This window comes from Mesoplodon mirus, assembly GCF_964341445.2.
Source record: "Mesoplodon mirus genome assembly, chromosome: 10".
Lineage (NCBI taxonomy): Eukaryota > Metazoa > Chordata > Mammalia > Artiodactyla > Ziphiidae > Mesoplodon > Mesoplodon mirus.
The window spans coordinates 99,534,660-99,557,432 of NC_138986.1; the positions used below are offsets into that span (position 1 = coordinate 99,534,660).

Consider the following 22,773-nt stretch of genomic DNA (forward strand, 5'->3'; position numbering starts at 1 on the left):
AGAACCGAGCTGTAACGGAAGCCTTTTCCACACTCACTGCACGTATGAGACTTCTCTTTTGAGTGCAATTGCTGGTGAAGATCAAAGGTGGAGAGGTCGGTGAAGGTTTCTTTACGTTCATTACACTGGTAAGGTTTTTGTCCTGTGTGAATCATGCTATTCAGATCCAGTGTTGAAACCCTCGTGCTATCTTTTCTATAATCACTGTAGCCGTAAGATTTTTGACCCTTGTGTACTCCATGAGCATCAAGGTGGTGTGAAATCCAACTGATGGTGTCAACATCCTCTTTACACTGACACAGTTTATTTTTCATGGAAATTTGCTGGTGTCTATTCTGATCATTCTGTGACTCAGCCAATGAAGTTTTCCTCCAAGAATCCTGGGCTCTCAAAGTTGCAAGCCTTGCATTTCCAGTACTACTGGGATCACCTGCTTTATCATTTCATATACGGTTCTCACCTTCAGAAATTTGAATAGAGTCCTGCCCCAATCTGGCAGGGGGAATCACCTTGTTTGTGGAACTGACAACTATTTATCATGGAGTCTTGGCATCTGGTTAAGTCATTTGCAATTTGTTGCCAGATTTGCCAGCAGGCAAGCTCTTCACGTGATCCTCTGTCTTGAACGGCCCTCAACTCACTTTGATTGTTTTCTTCTAGAAGGACAGAGAATTCAGAGATGTGGACACGTGAAAGCTTTGTTCAAAGATTCAAGATTTTACACTTAAGACACAGTGTGAGACTTTAATGAGCCTCAGGATGGTTCAGCTTATCTTTCGCACGACAAATGAAGTTCTCTGGTTTATATACTAACAGAAACCAAGAGATGGTCTGTTAAACTCCCAAATACTTAGCATTAATGAAACCCATTTAAAACCAAATGACTACTCTGACATACTATTTAAATCATCTTTCAAAAATTACATGTCATTCCTACCATAACACAGTATCAATAAAGACAAGCATTTTGCTGTGCTCACAGCTTTAACAGTGCCTAGCAGTTAGTCAGGGCTCAAGAAATGCATGCACAGGTGAACTCAGTTTGATTTCTAGGATTCTCTACAATTCTGAATCCCAGGTTAAGTTTGAACCAAGTCAGAGAAGCGAAACAGCTTTTACAAGTCAGGTATCAGATACAGGAAAAGGACTGGAAAGTACAGTTTTGCTTAAGTTGAAAGGCTGCACCCGAGGCGGCAGCACACCAAGGGGGTTAGTGCTGAGAAGGATATGAAAGGGGCTAAAAACCGGGACTGCCCCGGTGGCACAGTGGTTAATAATCTGCCTGCCAGTGCAGGGGACACAGGTTCGAGCCCTGGTCCGGGAAGATCCCACATGCCGCAGAGCAACTAAGCCCGTGAGCCACAACTACTGAGCCCACGTGCCACAACTACTGAAGCCCACGTTCCTAGAGACCGTGCTCTGAAACAAGAGAAGCCACTGCAATGAGAAGCCTGCGCACCACAACCAAGAGCTGCTCCCACTCACCACAACTAGAGAAAAGCCCATATGCAGCAACGAAGACCCAATGCAACCAACAACTAATTAATTTTTAAAAAGGGTCTAAGAATCAGTGGGGTTAAAAAAAAGCATGAAGACCTATGCACTGGATCCTTCTCAGGCATTTGTGCTGCCTAATATGTTCCTCCACTCCCCCTGCCAAGCAGGAGTCAAAATTTAGAGGCTAGGGAAGAATGCTGTCTCTTTAAAAACAGCATGGAAAATTTTTGGACACAGATACATTGGTCTTTAACAAGAATGAGTTCCAAAGTGAAGAATGGGCTTTATGAGTGAGCTGGGAATAAATTCCATAGCCTGTGATAAGTATTGAGAAGAAACAGACTAGAAACTATTAAAGAATGATCAAAGCACTCAAGGTGACATTATCTAAAATGCCTTCTACAAGGTACATACAAATGCACACACACACACACACACAAAATGTTTGTAGAGCTAACAAAGATCGATTTCTTATTAGTGAGGTGGGCTTTGGAGGAGGCAAATGGGACGCAGCGGGGCAAATCTTTTAAGGGAAAGGCTAACTCACCAGCTGGCTGTTTTCTGAGACCTGTTCTCCCCTGGTATAAGGGATAAGGAAATAGAAATTTCTTTCCTTCTATGGGAGGGTTACCTAAGAAGTAGACATAAGAATCCTCATTCAAAACAGTATTTCCTCCCCAAATGAATTTGCTCTGCTACTGAGAGCTCAAGGAAAGTCACAGGGAAAGCATTTTACTCAGTTTGGTTATAATTACAGGTTCTATACATATTTTTTGTGCAAGTTGATGAGGGCCAACTTGTACAGAAAGGCAAACACACACATACACACATCATGGGCACCTGAGAAGTTAGAATTAGGCTAGGAATTCATTTGAAGACAAAAAAACATTTAGCAATATCCCTTATTCACTCGGATTTGTTCACCGCCTACTAGCTATTTTCATGGAAGGCTAATTTCTCTATCCATTAACTCATTCGTTTATTCAAGAAATATTTAAGAGTTCCTGTCATGTACCAAGACTATGCTAAGCACTGAGGCTAGTGAGCAATAAACATATAACAGCCCGAATTCCTCCTGCACTCCTGGATTACCCTCCAGTGGAAGACAGAGAGGTGAGAAACAGGTGAACAAAATGTACATGAGTGAAACGCTTAGAGACAAAACAAGGCAGGGCAGAGAGAGTAAGAAAGAGAGGACTGTATTTTCCATAGGGTGGTCAGAGGACAGCCACCTCCTCATCTTTAAGGTGACTGACTGAAAGAAGTAGAGGCCTAAAAGATTACAGGTGAAAGAGTATTCCAGGCAGAGAGAAGGACCAGGAAAAGGCTCTGTGGCAGAAGCATCCTTTGCAGGTCTGGAAAAGATAGGGTAAGAGGGAGGAGAGGTGGTGTATTCAGGGAGGTGGTGGAGAACGAACAGCAGCCCACAGAAAGCTCTAGAAGCCACTTTAAGTGGTTTTTATTCTAAGTAAAAGAAGCCACAAGAGAATTTTGAAACAAGAACATAACCTGACTTAAAGTTACAAAAGATCACTTTGCCACCTAAAGAACAAACTGTGGGAGGAGAAGGGTGGCAACAGGTGACCAGTACAAAGACTATGCAATAATCCTGGAAAGAGATTTCCAACTGGGACCAGGTGATGGACAGCACAGGGCTGGTGAGAAGCAAAACAGATAGAGAGCTAACCACAGGAACTCACGGCTGCTTGGTTCTCACCTAAATTTCTATCTGGGTTGCTGAATTCATCAACCAAAGCCTCTCTTCTCTTTCTATATGTTTTGTATCTCGTTTGAAGAATGAGAACATGCAAAGTCACAAGTTCACATGAACGGGCTAGAGCGAAAGTTTACTAGAAATTTGAGTTCCAACTGCATATTCAAGGTATTGAAAGCTGTGTTTTTCAAACTTTGTATCACGACCCACTGAAGAAACAGCATTTATTTCACAACCTAGATACACAGGTAGAAAAGTATACATTACTAAAACGAAGCTTGAATGACCTATATCTAACCAATGTCTCCTTTCATGAAATCTGTTCCCACTGGCTCTCACACCACTCATGCCATCGCCCAGAGTTTCTGCTGCAATGTGTTGTACTCTTCCTAAGAAACTCTGATATTTTCTATACTATTTTATTTCATTAAAAAATCACACGTAGGGCTCAATAAATTGGCTTTATGATCCACTAATGGCGGGGAGGGAAATCTGAAGAAGAATACACAAGGTACAGCAAGATACTGTCGATTTACAGTTCTTTTACAAAATAATTGAAAAGGACCTGAAACACACTGTTTGGAAAGACCAGAGACATCCTCTCGTGTCCCACAGGAATTGCAAAAGTCTGGTCCCCAAACTCAGGGAACCACCTCAAGAGGCCCAAAGCCTTGAAACACCAAGGTCACAAAGACACTCGCAGAGAAAGGCTGTCCTCACCCACTGAGACCAGGTTCCGGAAGTTTTCCACCATCACATCCTGGTACAGCTTCTTCTGGGCCGAGTCCAGCAGCCCCAGCTCCTCCTCTGTGAAGGCCACGGCCACGTCCTTGAAGGTCACCGCCTCCTACGACAAACAACACCACCTCAATCTTATACCCAGTGGCCAGTGGAAGAGGGGCAGCCCCGAGGAGACGAGGAGGATGGGAAGTTGCTCCGGCTCCTGTGAGGTGTGCAGACTTCCCAGCACCCCCTCCTTCCATCCTGCCAATGCCACACACTGACTTTCCTCAGCCTCACCGGACGTGCAGCTATGAAAGAGAAAGCTTTGTGTATTTACCTGGGGCTCTCAGACAACTCATAAGTAAACTCCCTAGAATTCTAACCACTGGATCCTGAACTAAAAAGCTTTCACTCTTTAATTATTATTGCCAAGTGCCCCAGAAACAGTTACCAATTTAGTCCTGGCAGTATTTGATGGCACCTGCTTTCTCACTGAGGTGGGAACCAGCTGAGAAGGAGTGTTATATGTGGAAACTAACCAAAAGGCCATGCCAGGTCTCTGAATGAAAACTCTCTCTTTCCCCGTTCCTGTCTTTCGCTTGAATGCAATACTCTGACTCCAGACCCTTGGTTTTCTGGGTGAGTCTGAGTTGGTTCCTCCTTTTTTCACAACCCCGATTCTTTATATTTAAAACAAAGATGAAACCAAGCACCTCTTTATACAGTTGTTCTGAGCTGTCTATGCAGTGACAAGTGCTTTAAGTACCACTGGACTTTTTCAACTAAGGTCATGTATTACTCTGATTAGAAAAAAATATAAGATGGAAAAAGAAACAAACCAGTAAATAAAATACACAAAGGGTCTGACTCAAGCATGGGGAAGACTGAATCTAACTCTGGTCGTGAGAAAACTTCTAACAATACATGATTTTTTCTGCGTGAAGCAGCAGTTTGATCCTGCTGTGCTCTGCCGTATTTGGATATTCTACCAAAAAACATCCAAGGCACCACATGTAAAACATACCTCTTAAATTCTGAATACCTAAACCTACTATGTTAAGGGCAAAAAGGGGCAATATTCTTCAGAACAGATATTTTGAGAAACAGGTTAAATCAGGAACACCGTCACTGTAGTGCTCCTAAAACAGGAGAAGTCTTTAAACTAAATGTCTGTGAATAAAGAATAGTTTAAAAAATAGGTGCAGGGCTCCCCTGGTGGCGCAGTGGTTGAGAGTCCGCCTGCCGATGCAGGGGACACGGGTTCGTGCCCCGGTCCGGGAAGATCCCACATGCCGCGGAGCAGCTGGGCCTGTGAGCCACGGCCGCTGAGCCTGCGCGTCCGGAGCCTGTGCCCCGCAACGGGAGAGGCCACAACAGTGAGAGGCCCGCATACCAGAAAAAAAAAAAATAGGTGCATAAGTTTGCAGGAACATGATAAAACAATTAAAAGTGAATGTTAGCTAGTATTAAATGAAAAAAACAATTTAAAACTGTATCTATGTTATAAATACAAATACACATCCATGAATACATATGATGAAGAGATTACAGAAATATAAAAGCAGCTAATTTGTAAGCAGGTAAGCGGTAGACTGGAAGATGTCCTTCATTTCCCTTAATTTTTCTTTTACTTGTAAAATAAAAAAATGATGAAATAAAACAAAAATTAAAACCGAAACCAATTAAATTTAACAGGAATTTTAAAAAAAGCACACATGGCACACTCAGGTCCTCATACGCTTAGACTCTCCTTGAAAGAGAAAACCCATAGGGAACTATACCCAATATTTCGTAATAACCTATAAGGGAAAGGAATCTGAAAATATATGTATATATATGTATAACTGAATCACTTTGCTGTACACCTGAAATTAATACATTGTAAATCAACTATACTCCAATCAAAAAAAAAAAAAGAAAAAGAGAAAAAAGGAGGAAAACCTGTGTCCAACCTGAGTACAAAAATGGTGTTTTTAACAGCACGAAAGGCAAGCTCTATTCACCTGGAATGTGCTCATTTTCTCTCTCCTTCTGGGGCAGTGCAGAGTCCTAGCAAGACAGACAGGGAAAGAAGAAGTCAAACTGGAAACTGGTTTAAAGAAAAAGAAGTCACTAACCCACGTGGTGCTCATTGTGAATTACCAAGGCTCCCAGTCCTCGGGGTGGCTACAGCTGATTATGCTTGATGAGCAGAGCCCCACGCAGATACCAGATGCCCCCGTGAACACCCTCAGTGGCTGTGTGAGGAATGACCTGCCCATCCATACACAGTGGCCCCCTCACAGTGTGCCTGCAGCTTCCACAGGGGTCATTCTTATTCTGGGTATGGTGTAAACAGAGACCATGTAAGTCAGAGTAGGTTTTGGAGTCAATATGCATGGGCTCTGATCAGGCTACGCCATTCACGAGCAGTGTCACCCTGGGCAAGTTATTCACATCTCTTCGCCTCAGTTCTGTCCTCTGCCAGTAGGGGAGAACACGGGCATCCACCTCGTGAGATCGTCATAAGGTAGGAAGCTCTGAGAACACCACTGTCAGGGTTTCTTATTTCTTAGCAACTGCGGTAAAGCAGATGATATTTTAGTGAGAAATTATCCTTAGAGATGTGATTTCTACCAACAGAAGACTGTCAGACATGTGGAGGTCCTACGTTGTTGCCCTGTTATGTGAGAGTCTTTATAGACTTCTGAAAATCTCTGCTTGTCTTCCTAAAGATTTTGTGACTGCAACAATAATATTTAAATTGACATGGACAACTTTTTACAAAAGGTATAAAAAGACGTTAAGTTTCTTTTTAAACAGGAAGTACCCTTTTGACAATTATGCACAGAGGTAAAGAGAACTAATAAAAGCCAGGATTCTGCAACAACAGTAAAAAATAGTTTGACAGTCCATACCTAATTCAAATGAAAAAAAGACAGGAATCTGAATTGTAATTATATCATTATAAATATAGGAAAGTTTAAGAAATAAATGGGAGACTTCCCTGGTGGTGCAGTGGATAAGACTCCACATTCCCAATGCAGGGGGCCCGGGTTTGATCTAGTACAAAAGATGGCAATGATTCCACTCCCCAAAGCTTGAGAGAGAGATATCTTCACAACTTCTAACGACCTCCATTTTGACTCTACACTTGCTAGCTGTCTTCTGCTCAATTCAGGATTCTGAAAGGGGCCCTGACAGTTGACAATAATTAGTGGGGGAATAAAATCATTGGACTAAGTAGGCCTTTGGTGAATCCAGCTCAGTTTTATCTGTGACATCCAGCAGGGTCGATTTCCTCGGCCTCAGTTTCCAGAAAAGACCCTCTCTTGAGCTTCTCGAATTTTCACGTGCATGTGAATTACTGCGGGATCTTGTTGGAACGCAGCCTCCTGGACCCCCTACGCAGAAATTATAAATCAGAAGGTCTCGAATGGGGCTCAAGGCTGGGCATTTCCATCCAAGTGATGCCAAGGCCGCTGGTTTGTGGACCACAATTTGAGTAGCCCTGCAGTGTAACATCAGTCCCACAAAGAACAGCCTCCACTACACAGAAACATACACAAAGAGTAACCAGACAAAAAGGCACGAAAACATTAACAACTGGTATCTTTACATCCTAAAGTTACAGATAATTAACATTTTTCTTTATGTATATATCTGCATTTTTCCATAATGATTATGCTACTTCTATGATATACATATTATTTGAAATAAAATAAATGACCCAGTTGAGAAAACTATCTTAAAAACTCATAAAATAGCCTACACCTTGCTCTCAAGGTCCCCACAATTAAGTCCCGACCTCCTTTCATGATATGATTCTAGCCAGTACCCTATGCTCAAAGAGAATATACCAAAGGGATTAGCAAACTCAGCTGCTGGACTCAAACTGCCTGGGTCCCAACCCCAGCTCTGCCTCCTACCATCTGGGTGAGGATGGGCCAACAGGGTTGTGTTCCCTGCCCCCAGCTCCTCAGCCTTAAAGTAGAGAAAACAGCAGTACCAATTCACAGAGCCACCGCCTGATGGAAAAGTGTTCATTTGCATAAAGCTTTTAGAATGGAAATTAGTGACCAAGGCTCAGTTATCATCGTTACCCATGTCTCATACGTTCTACAATTTATAGGAATACCTTAAGGAGAAGAATGCCAAGTCCTACTCACGTGGGGCTCTGTTGCCTCTTCCTCCGTGCAGTGCTTTGTGAGAAGCCAGGGCTGGGGAAGGAAAGGAGATTGTGAAATACCAGGGCTGTGTTTCCATCCCCACTAATTCATACCGCACCCCCTTCCGCCCCCGTACCAGCTACAAGTCCTCTCCTCCCAAAACAGGCCAGGAGTCCAGGACAATTCAGCTTCCTGGGCTCACAGAATCCCGCTGCGAAATGGGTGCCTCCCGAATTAGCGTAGTATTAATACCAACAATGTATCAGGCAGTTGTAGACCTTTTACTTGTGCTATCTCGTTTCTTCTCACAACACTATATTAACAAGGCGTTCCTTTTCCCCCCCTTTTACCGAACAGCAACGGAGGCACAGAGGAGTTAAGCAACTCACCCAGTGTGACGCCGTATGAAGCGGTAGGGCTAGCTCATAGGTGGGGGACGGGGTCAGGTTAGGGGTGAAGAAAACCGGGGAGACCCTCAAACCCCAGGAGGCACGACCTGAGCCCACCCCATCCCGGGTACGTTACCAAACGCAAAGAAGCTCCGCCCGCGGGACGTACATCACCACTCCAGGCCCTCAAACCTCCGCTTTTAGCCGCTCCTCCTCTTTCTCCCCAAATGAAAGGTCTGCAAAGGGGAAGCTTGAATGGGTCGTGAAGAGCGGACCTGAAACACCGTCATCAGGCAAAACATGGCTGCTGCGTGTCCTCCTGGGGCGGAAGTGCCTGCGACTAACCCGGAACTCCTGGACCACATTTCCCAGAATTCCGCGGGTAAACCTTTACAGCGAGGCGTTACTGTAGCTGCAGTGTATGGGACTACACGAGTTTACGAGCTCTGGACTACATGTCCCAGAATGCAAGGGTGGTTGCGGGGGTGCCTACCGGCACGAGCTCTGGACTACATGTTTTCACTCTGGTTTTCACTTTCCGGAATCCCTGAGAAGGTCTCAGGCCGTCTTGCCGTTCTACTGTGTAGGCCTCAGAAGAGTGTAGATTCTGTTCATTGAAAGGCGTACAAACTCAGTAGAATTTTGGACGTCTTCCAGAGGCTAAGCGACATAAAAGCATTACCAGCCACGAAGGCTTCCTGGTAAACCCCAAAGAGTTTCACCATTGGAATAAGGGGAGAAGGAAACTGGGCTTTCTTTGGCAGGGACTGAAGCCAAACGCCAAAACACCTCATTCCCTGAAATTGTGTAAAGGTGAACGTGTTTTGTTAGCATCTTACAACCCGTGCAGAAGCAAGAGAAAATCCTTTCTAGAGACAGACATCAACATCCTAGGTCTCAAGTTATTTCTGTAATTATAAAATCTGTGACATTGCTATTTGACCAAGTGAACTTTAAGGGGAAGGAAAAAGCATTACTTGACATACGGAGGGACACTTCACAGTCATAAAAGTTTCAAATTCTCAGAAACTAATAACTTCAGCTGATACTTTATAAAGCAAACATTGACAGAACCATGAAGAGAAACATTCAAATTCACAATTGGATCTGGAGATTTGAACACATACATAGAGGGAAATGTTGAGCCTTAAAAGCATATATTAAAGTAGAAAGGGGGGCTTCCCTGGTGGCGCAGTGGTTGAGAGTCCGCCTGCCGATGCAGGGGACACGGGCTCGTGCCCTGGTCCGGGAAGATCCCACATACCACGGAGCGGCTGGGCCCGTGAGCCATGGCCGCTGAGCCTGGGCGTCCGGAGCCTGTGCTCCGCAACGGGAGAGGCCACAACAGTGAGAGGCCCGCGTACAGCAAGGAAAACAAAAACAAAGCAAAACAAAACAAAGTAGAAAGGAAGTTGAAAATTGATTCAGAAAACATCCATTTCAGGAAATTAATAAATGAATAATAAAACTGAAGAAGGCAGATGGAAAAATATAAGATCAGATGAATGAAATACAAAATAAAGTAGATCCCACACACACCCACAAAACAGAAATTAAAGAAACAAACAAAACAAACAAAAAAAGATCATCCATAGTATAAACAAAGATTTTTTCAAAAATGTGTTCCAAATTCTTTCAGGAAAATATCCTCCAAGAACTATTCCTGACTTAAGCCAACATAGCACACAGGATTTCTTTCCACTACAAGTAAAGTGAAATCTTGGATATAGCATGATGAAATACGGTAACATGATTAAGTTTTATTTATTCACCTCCTGTTCCCTATGGCACCCTCCACTCCCTTCTCTACCCCGTAAGCTACCATTACCATTCTAATTTGTTTGATGTGTTTTCTTTTGGGTGTGTTCTTGTGCAAAATGTGCACTTGTGTATAGTTTCAATTCATATAAATAATATTGTGTCATAAAATTCATTCTGGTGTTTATTTCCTTCATTCAGGAGTATATTTTTAAGATTCACCCATCCAGGCTTCCCTGGTGGCACAGTGGTTGAGAGTCTGCCTGCCGATGCAGGGGACGCGGGTTCACGCCCCAGTCTGGGAAAATCCCACATGCTGTGGAGCAGCTGGGCCCGTGAGCCATGGCTGCTGAGCCTGCACGTCCGGAGCCTGTGCTCCGCAGCGGGAGAGGCCACAACAGCGAGAGGCCCACGTACCGCAGAGAAACAAACAAACAAAAAAAACATTCACCCATCTATCTAATTTGTTTCATAGAGTTCCATTTTCTGCACCCACATTTTACCTGTACTCTTCCAACTGCCATGCCAATGATAATAAAATAAACATCTTCTTACATTTGTTTATAGACGTATCTGAGAATTTCTTTGGAGTACATACCCGAGGGAAATTATTTCATAGCAAATATGTATACCTTAATAATATAGCCAGATTGACTTCCTGAACGGCTACACCAGTCCAGATTACCAAAGAGTTGCACGTCAGGTTTTTGTGCAACCACTTACCTTCATTTGGACGACTCATCACCATTTTGCTAGTGTATTAAATGTATAGTAGTATCTTGTTTTAGTCAAATTTCTCTGATTTCTAATAAGTTTGATCTTTTTTCAAATGCTTGGTAGCTTCATCTATAAGTGTCTACTTACAACTTTTGCCCCATTTTCTAATGTGGATGCTATCTTTTTCTTCCTCATTTCTATTACATATTCTGATTATTAATACCTTTTCAGTTTTACCAATTACAAGTATCCTTTCCTAATTGGGCACGTGTTTCTAAAATTTTTCTATTGTGTTCTTCATGGAATAGAAATCTTTAATTATAAGATAATCAACCAATAATTTATTCATATCTGTGCTTCTGAAACTCCTCAGGTGAAAAAATATATTTCTACCTTTTAAAAATTAACTTTCTAGACTTATCTTTCACATGTAGGTCCTTTAAATATTTTGGAGTCTATTTATGTACATTTTATTACATGGGATCCACTTTTATTTTTCTCCAAGAGAAATTCTTAAAAATAGTGATATTCATGGCTTGAAGATTCAATATTACAAAGATATCAGTAATCCTCAAAATGATCTATAGGCTCAATCAAACCCCAATAAAAACATCAGCATTTTTTCCCTTGGAAATTGATGAGATGTTTACAAATATTATGTGGGAAAGCAAAGAGCTACAAGAAGAGCTGGGGGCTTCCCTGGTGGCGCAGTGGTTGAGAATCTGCCTGCTAATGCAGGGGACACGGGTTTGAGCCTTGGTCTGGGAAGATCCCACATGCCACGGAGCAACTAGGCCCGTGAGCCACGTACTGAGCCTGCGCGTGTGGAGCCTGTGCTCCCCAACAAGAAGCCGTGATAGTGAGGCCCACGCACCACGATGAAGAGTGGCCCCCACGATGAAGAGTGGCCCCCGCTTGCCACAACTAAAGAAAGCCCTCGCACAGAAACGAAGACCCAACACAGCAAAAATAAGTAAAGAAACTCCTACCCCCAACATCTAAAAAAACATAAAAATAAAAAATAAAAGAAGAGCTGGGACAATCTGAAAGAAGAATGAAAAGAAAGATATGAGTCACATTAAATCTTACTATAAATCTACAATATAAGATAGTCTGGTGTTTGCTCAAGGATAGACAAGATAATAGACATCAAAATCCATGTTGAAACAGACATTATAACAACGTGTAAAAAGAAAACACTGCAGGGAGCTCCCTGGTGGTCTAGTGGTAAGGATTTGGCGCTTTCACTGTGGTGACCCTGGTTCAATCCCTGGTCAGGGAACTGAGATCCTGCAAGCCACGCAGCACGGCCAAAAGAAACAAGAAAGAAAAGAAAACACTGCAGCAGAGAGGGGAAAGAACTCTTGCTAATACAGTTGATCCTTGAACTAGGGTTCAAGGGGGTTAGGGGTGCCAACCCTCTGCTAAGTTGAAAATCCAAGTATAACTTATAGCCAGTCCTCTGTACGTACATGGTTCCTCCATAATCGGCAATTCTGCATCTGAGGATTGAACCAACCTTGGATCGTGTAGTAGTGCAGTATTTACTATTAAAAAAAATCCTCGTATAAGTGCACTTGTGTAGTTTAAACCCATGTTGTCCAAGGGTCAACTCTTGGTTCTCAGTCAGCTGGATATCCATATGGGAAAAATATTAATCATTACTGCATAGGATATAAAAATATAAATTCCAGAAGATCTGCAGACTTAAATTTGAAAAGTAAACAATGATGCTTTAGGAAAGAAACGTAAGATAACAGCCTTTTTGCCTTGGAGTAGGAAGAATTTCTTAAGACCAAAAAAATCACCAACTGTGAAAGAAAAAATTGAAAAATTGGACTATTTCAAAGTTAAGAAACACCGTAAACCCAAACGCAGCACTCTTGGGCCAAAAGTGAGAGAGATTTTAAAAACATCTATGGAATAAAAGACTCAGATGCATCCCTCATGCCCATGCATTCTTCAAGGGTCAACTGTATCTACCAAAGTTGAACATATACCCTATAACCCTTTGGTTCCACCCATAGAAATATCCCTCAAACAAGTGCACAAGGCACATTCTAGATTGCTCACATCACCACTAACTGTGATAGCCAAGAATGGGGAAGTACCCAATACCCACCAATAATGGGATTAATAAATAGATTTTGATATGTTTACACACTGCAATAATATCCACCAATGAAAATGAATCAACGGTATCCACTCCCATCAATATGGATAAATGTCATGGATATACTCTGGAGCAAATGAAGCCAACACAAAATAGCACCTATTACATGACTCCATTTATATCAAGTACAAAATAGGCTAAGTGAATCTACACCATTACAAACTAGTGGCTACCATATGGAAAGGAAGGTTACTAGAAAGAGCCAAAAAGGGATGCTTCTAGGGTTTGGGGTTTGTCCTGGTCCTCCAAGAACTAGACGGCAAAGTGCTGAGAAAGACTTTAATGAACAAATATTTCATTAGGGGAAACATCGGAGAGAAAATGGCAGGGAGCTCTGGAAGGCTGGCAGAACTATCAGCGCATAGTGCAAGTCTGACCCTGAGTGAAGATTTGGAAGAAAGATTTGGTAAATCATCCGAGACTGCCTTGTCATCTACGTAAAATCCTTCAAGGCTGTCAGAGTCCTTGAAAACAGGTCACTGGACAGAGGAATCCTGGTCTCCAAGAAATGGCCTGCCTTAGGATCCCTGCTGTGCTGACTAGGAGCAATCAGGGGCAAGGCCGGCCTCCAGGCAAACGTGGTGATGGATTTAAGAGCAGCAGCTGGGACCTTTGGCCAGTTATGCTCCCTGTGGTCATAACTGTGAAACAGGAGACTCTCAACGTGGATGCTTCCTTGTGATAAGATCGGGTTGTTTATTTCTGTCAGAAATAATACTGAAGCAACGTTGCGTCCTTCTCAGTATATCATACCCCAGAGATCTAAAACGTTCGTTTGTTCTGTTATTGATAATGTTCACCTCTTGGCTAAGGTAGTGTTCACCAAATTTATACCTACTGTATTTCTTGTTGTGATCAATACTTTGTGGAGAGATATTTTGGGTTTTGTAGCATCCTGCTCCTTGTAAACTTTCAACCAGTAGTTTTATAATTCATTGATTACTCTTGCCAGAACCTATCATTACTATGATGGTTGTAAATAATGATTTTTACATTACGTCATTCCTTCTATATATTTATGGTTTGGCATTCTATTATGAGAGCCCTTCCTTCCCTCCCTTCCTCTTTTTTTATTCATATTCTGTATGATAATTATTTATTTTAGGGTCAAATTGCTCAGATTTACCCAGTGTGAGTCTCTTCAAGCTGGATCTTTTTACACGTCCCACCACTCTTTCCTACTTTCTGGCACAGTAAATTTTCTCCAGGATCATTCTACACTTTCCTTGCTCCAGCCCTGAAATAGAAACGTGGATATACATGCTTATATACATCACATACACATGTGTGTGTTTGTATATCCTCACACTTCCATATCTACTTCTGTAAATACCTAGCACGTGCACTCACTCCCTCTCTCTCTCTACAGATGGGTGGACGGATGGATGGATGGGTAGACAGATCTGTATAAATAACTTATGGTCAGACTTCCATATCCGTGGTTCCTCTGTATCTGCAATTCTGCAACCATGGGTTCAACCAACCACAGATCATGTAGTACTGTAGCAATTACTATTAAAAAAAAAACCCTGCATATAAGTGGACCTGCCCAGTTCAAACCCATATTGTTCAAGGGTCAACTGTAACTTGCTAAATAAAGCCCTTTAACCAACTATATTAAAAATACCACCATTGGTCTGCGTATGGAATGCCATCCAAACCTGCTTTGTCCTTACTGGTTCCACATCCAGAGGGTCCTCTGCTATTAGGCTCAGTTCTCTCCTCATGTGCATCTTTTCAACAAGAGAAACTTTTTTTTTTTAAACCTCCACAATGTAGGTATATCCACTTTTGTTTCTAGCTCCAGGATTTTCCCTCTCCCTATTATGGATCTGTAGTTAAAGCACAGCATAAATAATAAAGCTTCAACTGTTGAAACTCATGAATTTTTCTGTGTATGCAAAATAATCTGAGAACTGTTTTGTTTTTGAAATTGGCTTCCAGAGTTCATACCATAATTTTGATCTTATATGCCTTATGACAATATAGAACAATCATATGAGGTCTTAACTGCAAGGGATAATTATTTAATACTTTTTCAAATTCTATTAAAATAATTTCCTGCTTTGGCAATACCCACTATTCAATGAAAAAAATATAACATGAAGTTATAAAATGGAAAAATATCACAAAATGCTCCTTGCCTAGGAAAACCACTCTGGAAGAGTATCCCTTTACACATGATCTTATGCATGTACACATACATGTGTGCACATGCACACATACACAAACACTAACAAAGATTTATGGTTGATTATACTATGAAGGCTACAATCTGTGACCTCTCAAAGCCCATATTGTGTATCTCCTGCGATTATGATATGTCATAAATTTTTAAAATAAATTTTTATTTAATTAATTTATTTTTGGCTGCATTGGGTCTTCGTTGCTGCGTGCGGGCTTTCTCTAGTTGCAGTGAGTGTGGGCTACTCTTCGTTGCGGTGCGCGGGCTTCTCATTGCAGTGGCTTCTCTTGTTGCAGAGCACAGGCTCTAAGCACGTAGGCTTCAGTTGTTGTGGCACACAGCCTCAGTAGTTGTGGCACACGGGCTTAGTTGCTCCACAGCATGTGGGATCTTCCTGGACCAGGGCTCGAACCCGTGTCCCCTGCATTGGCAGGCGAATTCTTAGCCACTGTACCACCAGGGAAGTCCCTGTCATCATTTTTCCGGCTTCAGATTAATATAGGAATCTATCAAAACTCAATTTCTTACAGCTGTACACTAATTTCCATTAAAAAATTTAGTGACATCATTGATGTGGTGTTCATCTTTTTGGTATTTTAATCTCATAATCAATAACTTCCAATTCTATGATTTCTAAATCAAAGAGATCTAATATATTCTGATATATATACTCCTTTCCTGAAACCATGCTTTACTGCAACCAATAGGGAAAAGCACATAAATGTCAGTCTTGTCTCAATAATACACTGGATAATTTTATCAAATTCCTACAAGTTTTCTGGGTATTTGCCTCATGGATGTGGGGGAAGAATATGGCATAGCCCCTACCTGAGAAGTTTAGAAGAAATGCTACAATAATTAGAAGGCAAACATTTCAAAGTCTGGATGAAAATGCAGAGAAATAGAAATCAGTAAGTTCAAGGTCAACTAAAAATTTTTTTTCTAGGGACAAACAATTTTTGTGACACTTTCAAAGTGTTACAGTAAACCCTGCCTTAATATTGACAGACAAAAAATCAATTGTATACCATGCAGTTACTGTTGTTGCAAAGTTAATCATGTTTTTTCACTCTGTACCATCAGAAAAAAAAATCACAAGGTAGTTCAATTTCTACTGAACACAGTCCTTGGAAAACTAGACGGGGTCTCAAATAACCACCCAACTTGAGAACAGAGGCTGCGGGAGGCAAGGAGCCAGTTGCGATAGGCTAATAGCATATTAATATTGAAGACTGGGGGGCTTCCCTTCCCTGGTGGCGTAGTGGTTAAGAATCTGCCTGCCAATGCAGGGGACACGGGTTTGAGCCCTGGTCCAGGAAGATCCCACATGCTGCACAGCAGCTCAGCCGCGTGCCACAACTACTGAAGCCTGCACACCTAGAGCCCGTGCTCCACAAAGAGAAGCCACTGCAATGAGAAGCCCATACGCTGCAATGAAAAGTAGCCCCCACTCACTGCAACTAGAGAAAGCCTGCGTGCAGCAATAAAGACCCAAGGCAGCCAAAAATAAATTAAAAAAATATATATTGCAGATTGGTTTTCTGCAGTGGTTTTCAGTATTTCAATAAAGTTCATGTCCTGAATTAATTTTATTTTGCAGGTTTCCCCATCTGGATACAACTTTCATATATTATACATTTCCCCCTTTTGGTTTATTTAAAACACAAGTACTGAGCACACCTAAAAGCACTAGTCAATGATAAGGTTGTGTAGATTCAGCAGCCAAGTCCCTGCCCTCATGGAGCGCACATTCTCATGGACATCAATTTTGACTAGCTCATCCTTACACTTTTGTTAAAGCCCAGACCAAACTCTTTTCCTTTCTAAGTGCTATCTCCTAAGTGACATCTGATAAATGTCAAAGTTCTGAATGCAGCCCTTACTGCACCACTCAGAAGGGATCTCTGCTGTGTGCTCTGCTGAACACTAGGATCTGTTTAGCTACTGCTTCAACACCAACTAATTTAAAATACTTTCTCTCCTATGAGACCTGACGCTTGCAAGAATTCACGTTGCACGTGAGTTTTTTGAAAACAACATTTTGTAGAACTTCTATCCTCTGACAGTTCCTTGATGTTCTTACCACTCTCGCTGCTTTCATAAAATGTATACCCAGTATGCATTTTGTGATGACTTATAAGATTGGAGCGCCAACTGAAGCTTTTAACACACGTCTCACACTGGTAAGGTTTCTCCCCTGTATAAACTCGCCTGTAATACTGAAGCTGTGAACACCAACTAAAGACTTTACCACACACATCACATCTGTACGGCTTCTCTCCAGTGTGGATGCTCTGATGAAGCTGAAGACTTGAGGCCTGACAGAAGTGCTTACCATGCTCCCCACACTTATATGGTTTCTCTCCTGTGGGGACATTCCGATGCATGTCGAGGTTCAGGCTCCACATGAAGCCCTTCCCAGTGTCTTGGGCAAGTCACTTGGCCTCTGTATTTATTTGTATTTATCTACACTTATCTGTCACTTGGGGGTTATAATTGTACCTGGTCCATGGGTACGTTGTACACAACATCTGTAAAGTAGTTACAAGAAACTGACACAGAGTAAGCACTCCACAGACATTGGCTATTAGCTATTGGAAATCTTTCTCCATGAAACAGATGACTTTATCAGTGGATGACTCGGTGGGAGACAGTGAATCACAGAACCACAGCATGTTGAAAGTGACCTAGTTCACACTCTTATGTGAAAAAAAGAAAAGTGTGCATGGGTAGAAAATGTCTGAAAGTTTACAAAACAAATAGTTCATCATGTTAACTTTGAGGATTAGAATAAATCAGGAAAGGAGGAAAGAAAAACTTGAGTGTAATTCAATTTCTCTATCATTTGTGTTTCTACACTGAGACTCTGAATACACTGGAAGTGCAATTTTTTTTAATGTGGCGGGATAAAGGTTTTCAAGTTCTCCTGATACATCCATATTATTATTTCAGAATTGCTGGCATTTCTTGCCATCTTCGGATCTACACCCATGTGAGTCAGTGGGCCATTCTGGATGGAGGAGATAATAGAGCAGAAGAGAAGAGAGAGGAAAGGAGAGAAAAGATTTTCTCTTTTCTCTTCAAAGAGGAAAAGTCTTTGGAATGGGAACAACTCACAACCAAACTTTGGGGAAAGGATGTGATGGAAAACGAGACAAACATCCTACCCCTGTGATGAGAAGGATTCCCTGGGCTGGATGGAGGGAGGTCACAGGTGGCTGGCGAGGAAACCAACTAGCGAGAAACACACACAAGGGCAGAGTAAACACCCTGAGGCCACTCAGCCTGACTCCATGCAAACATATGTCCAGCAGACAGCCCTTCACCTGTGGCTCCCCAGCAAGACAGGTACCTCGGGGGTGCCAACTCATTCTGAGTCCATTATGCCTGGCCATTCATAAACCGCTGTCTAACGTGTGAGGAATAAACTCTCAATGTGTATGAGGAAATTGGGGAAGGAGATTGAAAAGTTACTTAAACGAAAAAAAAGAAGTTCAGGAAGGCAGGGTGGTAGAGAGACAAGAAAAAGACCTTAAAAGATAGAAAGGATTTGCCAAAGAAGAGAAAGAAAAAGAAATGATTCCGAATGGGTTAACCTGCAGCTAGGAAGTTAAGGAAGATAATTGATGGGTGAAGACTATGGAATAAAGCGAAAAAAATTTATCCGAAATTGCTGAGAATATGGTAAGCAGCATGATTATCAAATTATGAATTGGCTGCAATGGCATTCTAGGGGAGCACTAGGAAGGGGAAGCAAATGTTCCTGAGATGACAGTAGCAGGTGGAAAGTTGTTTCAGGGGAAGATCAGTCTTGCAGAGGGTGTATCAGAGGAGGGCAAGTGTGAGCAAGCAAGGAAATACTAAGTGTATACGGTTCCTTCACTGAGTGCACCCAGCCCCGTGGTCAGCCTTGAGAACAAGCAGGACTTCAGGTACTGGAGCTACATTTCAGTCATCAAGACTTGAGAAGACACCCTTAACTCAGGTCTTCTCTTCAAACTCCATCGTTCCTTCTTGACCTTCATTTGGCCTCTTCCCTTACCCTCAAGCTGTGGACTGAGGCCACAGAGCAAGATGGATCACTAGTGTCCTCCATCCCCGAGAGACTGTGTTTCACATCAGTGGAGTACAAAAGGCAATAACCAAGTAACAGACACAAGAGTGTATGAAGAAGAAGAGATTCTGATAAGGCTTTCTGTGACAGTGTGGGCCAAGTCGGATCTATATGGCTGGTATCACCTGAATTATGAGCAGCCTTAGGGGAGAAGTCCTCAGAAGGCAGAGCCTGGCTCTCTAGAGGCTCTGTGTCCCCAGAGCCCACTCCAAGACCTCAGTTACAGCTTCGGCCCCCAATCTCTCTCCCTCTGCCTACTCACAGTTTTTGAAGTCTTCTTTCCTCCACGTTTCCCTTGAGACGTGGAGGAGGAAGATGATCTTCAGGCCAGCTCAGACTCCCCTGGGATCCCAGCAGGATGCCTATCATTAACCTCCCACCTTCTAAGAAGCTCCTAACATCTACACATTTGGGGGAGTTTTCATTTCAGCTGTGCTTCAAATTGCTGGCTGGAGATGGCATGTTGGAAGGTGGCTAAAGGCAAGGAGCAATCCTTCGGGCAGCCTGGCCCTTCTCGACTGTCAGACATCTTCAGGGATATTCTAGGAAACGTTGTTTGTTCTAGAGAAGGGAGGGAAACAATCCAGTTGTCCAATAATGCTTGAATGGAAAATAAATGATGCTATACGTGTGTGATGAAATAATATCAAACAGTCAAAAATCAAAGACCTAGATCTGTACGGATTCACGTTTATAAATCTTTAACACATAATATAGATTGAAAGAAAATAAGATAAAGAACGTTAGATTGTGATAACAGGTATGTAAGTATTTAAATATTTAAATCAATTCAACATATTGCTTCTATATATATAGATGCAAGAAAATAAACTTTATCCAAAGAACACATTATTTACATTTAATGTGCTCATTTATCTAGGAGACCCAAAAGAACCCACAGATAAACTAGCAGGAACTAATAAGACGGTTCAACAAGGCACACACATACAAGATCAATAAATTTTAAAAGTCAATCAGGCTCATCTACACTGGCGATAACAAATTAGAAACTGTAAAAGAAAATAAGAAAAAAAGAAGATCTAAAAATTGTCACAAGAGCCATATAAATTATTTAGAGCTAAGCATACGTAGAAGGCAATATAACTAACAAACTGAGTACGAACAGATAAACTCCGCCCAACCCAAGGTTAGGAAAAGACTGTTGTTACTTTATGAGAACAGACCCTCTTCTTACGGAGCAGATCAGTAAGTGAGAGTGAATCAAAGAAACACAGCATTTGAAAAGTCAGCTAGTTCAAGCCTCTTGATCGCACATACAGAAGCTGAAGCCCAGATAGGTTGAGTTACTTGCTAAAGGGCCCAATGTCCTGACTCACGGACTAGCATTTTTCACTCAGTCGCAAGACACAATCAAATGCAGTACCTTGGAAAGAGATGGGGAAAAAATGAAGAAATCAATTATATAGTTCCTCATCTTTAAGTACAGAAATAGCCATGACAAAATTACACGTATTGAGGGAAAATTGAAGTGCAGAGTTTAAAATGTCAATAATCCACAGGGAAACTGGAGACCATTTAAAATATTCATATTAAATCTCTCTAGATAAGACATTAAAAGATGTCCAATCAAAATGAGAATTTTATAATAGACATGGTATGATACAATTTATAATAGACAATGTATGAAACTTTCCCTTTCACGGGAAAGGTACGGCTGGGAAAAAGGAATTGTTCTTGAAAATGGGGCCTGTGCTATTGCAGACACTGTGCTCAACCTAGGTCCACCGAATGCTCTGATGTCATCACTGAGGTCACAGAATTCCACTGTGCGCCTGGCAACCTTGCAAACATAACAGCCCTGGTGAGCACTAGGCAGTACTGCTGGTTCACTAAGCGGTACAAGTTTTTCAGCCATTTAGGAGACTTGACTATTTTTGTTTGTATTGAATCATTTCAACGGATTGCCCAAGAGCCAAGAAGGGCCAACCTGTAGGGAAGAGGAGGAGTTGGACATCTCTTGAGGCATCTTCTAAGGGAGACTTCTAGTTGGTACGATGGAACGGCGACAAAAGAGGAAACATCTGGAAAATGAAGAGTCCCAGGAAACTGCCGAGAACGGAGGAGGTATGTGGTGGGCAACTTGTCTGGGGCACATGGGTTTCTGCCAAACTGAACCTTCTCTAGGAAGTGGGGGACTGAGAACGTGTCACCTGTGAAGCAGGGAGCGAGAGACCTTGACTCACTGATGATGTCATGTCCATCCGGAGGGCCCCTGTGGTGTGAGACGGCACAGAACGGCCACATGCCACCTGGGAGAGGGGAGGTCAGCTCCGCTGGTCTGAGGACTCTCTCCTGGGGCAGCCGGGCCTGGAGCTTTGTCAGACTCACAGCAGGCTGCATCCTGCTTGCACAGACCTAGAGGTGCAGCTTTTCTCAGTCCCCGATTTCTCTCTTATTCTCTTGGATCATTCCCTGGGGTCATGAGGTGGGGGATGTGAAGGATGCAAGGATGCTGAGAGAGACCCATGAGTTGCTTGGCCTCTTTTACCAAAGTGGAAAGAGAAGCCCCATGAGTTGAAGGCCCTGCTGAAAAATATCTTGACAAGTGGAATGCACTTTGAAAGAAGATTGTTTGTCTAGGGATGGTGTCATATTGAAAGCAAGGAGGTTTTATTCCTTCAACAGGAAGAATTTCCCAAAGGAGATCAAGGGAAGGGAAGGGTTTTCCAGAGACTGAGATCACGTGAGCAGGGGTGAGAAATGGCCTCTGTGTCCTGCGGGGAGCTCTGAGAGCCACGGGTCACGTGGTGCCTGCGTGCATTAAATGTAGGCGAGTAGCTTGCCCTGGGAGAGGGGTGGTCACCCCAGAGCTCCAGCTAGAGGCCTCTGCCCCAGATTAGAGCCCAGTAGCTCCTACCAGGCCTAGGGCCCTGGAGACTGTAGGATGGGCCCTGGGAATGGAGCTCTAGACAGCAGGCAGATTTCCAGGCAGTGGCTGGGACAGGCTGGGGAAGGCAATGACTGCCCTGACCATTCAGAATATTTTGCTCTATGTTCCTGTGTGTGTGTGGGTGTGTGAGTGTGTGTGTGTGTGTGTGTGGTAGTGCAGAGAAGAGCGAGATGAATGGGGTTAGAGTGCTTACCAGATATAAAGTCTGCGTGGTAAAGTTCTTGTCACCCTGCCTGGACCTGGCTGACACTCGGTGTACGTAAGAGTGTATACAGAATTCTTGTTAGGGGTGTTTTATGAGACAGTAACTCATACACCCATGTACACTCTGATACAGCAAAAATATCACACACCCCACATATAACTTCCTTACTAAACCACACACAGCACATGGAGGTATATACACGCATCCCTCCTGTACTACGTTCTCATACAACCCACCTG

General features: G+C 42.6%; 1 protein-coding gene and 1 long non-coding RNA gene across 2 annotated transcripts in view; one reads left to right on the top strand and one right to left on the bottom strand.

Moving 5' to 3' along the window:
• LOC309811209 (uncharacterized protein) overlaps nucleotides 1-22,773 on the top strand; it is a gene marked incomplete at both ends in the record, with an annotated part of 481,819 nt that overhangs the window by 336,197 nt on the left and 122,849 nt on the right. The gene's annotated exons all lie outside the window — the stretch shown is intronic.
• LOC309811550 lies at nucleotides 3,979-8,708 on the bottom strand. The gene is made up of 4 exons (XR_014295206.1): nucleotides 8,608-8,708; nucleotides 8,083-8,133; nucleotides 5,938-5,983; nucleotides 3,979-4,058 (listed from the first exon to the last, which is right to left on the bottom strand). It is a non-coding gene; the product is annotated as an uncharacterized lncRNA (long non-coding RNA).